The sequence below is a fragment of the Protobothrops mucrosquamatus genome, unplaced genomic scaffold (genome assembly GCF_001527695.2).
Source record: "Protobothrops mucrosquamatus isolate PMUCROS unplaced genomic scaffold, P.Mucros_1.0 scaffold1500, whole genome shotgun sequence".
In the NCBI taxonomy this organism is placed as follows: domain Eukaryota; kingdom Metazoa; phylum Chordata; class Lepidosauria; order Squamata; family Viperidae; genus Protobothrops; species Protobothrops mucrosquamatus.
The window spans coordinates 117,873-119,405 of NW_015387674.1; the positions used below are offsets into that span (position 1 = coordinate 117,873).

At 34.3% G+C, this 1,533-nt stretch overlaps 1 protein-coding gene across 2 annotated transcripts in view; it reads right to left on the reverse strand.

The window, feature by feature from the left end:
- The window catches only part of NUDT14 (nudix hydrolase 14), a 20,691-nt gene that overhangs the window by 1,130 nt on the left and 18,028 nt on the right, over positions 1-1,533 (reverse strand). The window lies entirely within an intron of this gene.

Below are 1,533 nucleotides of genomic sequence, written 5' to 3' on the forward strand. Positions count from 1 at the left end.
TGTTGCAAGTTTTACTTCTTTTTAACAAGTGAGTAGAAATATACTCTTATACATAGCCACTTTCACTTCTTTTGGCAAGTATTCATTCCTTGCAATAGATCACATACACTATTATGTATTATTTTTCTACCAGCATGTGCACATTTTAATTTTTCCCATTAATTTTCTATGCTTAGTAAATATTCTTCTGGGGTACACAAATTCATCTTTGCAATCTTACATTTTCTCACAACTATTCTGATCTGTGATACATTTATTTTCAGATTCTTACCCCATTATACCATTACATCTATCCATTTCACTACAAACAATTTGGGGTCTCAGCCAGCAATGTTGTTTTGTTTCCATATAAAAGTATATCTACATTAATGTTCTCAACCAATACCTATTGTCACCACAAGTATCCTTTATATATTTATTAATAAACACCTTAAGCAAACAAGATATCACATATCTTTGCCTTACTCCCTGCTCAATTATAAACCACTTGGTAAACAACCCCTTTATTCTGACACATACTTCTATTTACTTCAAAGCATTACATTCAGCAACTAATCTTGAAGTCCAAGTTTGTACAAAATATTTTCCAAGTCAAACATAGCCCCTTGATTATATGCTTTTTCTAGAGCAATACAATTTATCATTTCTCACATTAAAACATATTTCAAGGTTTTTTTTGAAGAGCAAACATCTGTCTACACATCCTTTGTTTGGTATAAAACCAGACTACATTTTTGAAGAGGCTTGTAGTTGGAGGCTTTGGAGGCTTTTTAATTACTTAAATTTACCTTATACTTTTTCAATTAGAATTCAGCCAAATAATTGCCAGGAAACTTAATTTACTAAATTTGTTATAGCTGCCCACACCATTAGACTCTAGGCAGCTTATAAAATCCAGAAAACAATAAAAACAATTAAACATACATAAAGAGGCAGCCTGAACTAAAAAAAAACCCAGAATAATAAATCATATAAATATAATGGGTTCCAAAAATACATCAATAAACACATTAATCTCATTAATTTAAGAAATTAATTTCCCTGTACTTTTTGCATTAACTTTTATAGTTCACTTCACTCAGGATGGATACAAGCACAGGTGATAACTGACCCTAAATACTTGGCCATTTGGGAGTTGAGGATAGAGCTGCCTTTCAAGGAGTGACTCAATGTTATTTTCATCTCCTGTCCTGGTTACCTGCAGTGCTTCCTCTAGCCCAGGGTAGGGAACCTTGGCTCTTTTATGATTTTGGACTTCAATTCCCAGAATTCCTGAGTTAGCATGGCTGGTTCAGGAATTCTGGGTATTGAAGTCCACAAGTCATAAAAGAGCCAAGGTTCCCTACCCCTGCATCTAGCCCTTTTGTGGAATATTAGCTGGTTAAAAGCTTGCTTGAAGATGTCTAAATCAGTGTTTCTCAACCTTGACAATTTTAAGGCATGTGGACTTCAACTCCCAGAATTCCACAGCCAGCAATGCTGGCTGTGGAATTCTGGGAGTTGAAGTCCACATGCCTTAAAATTGTCAAGGTT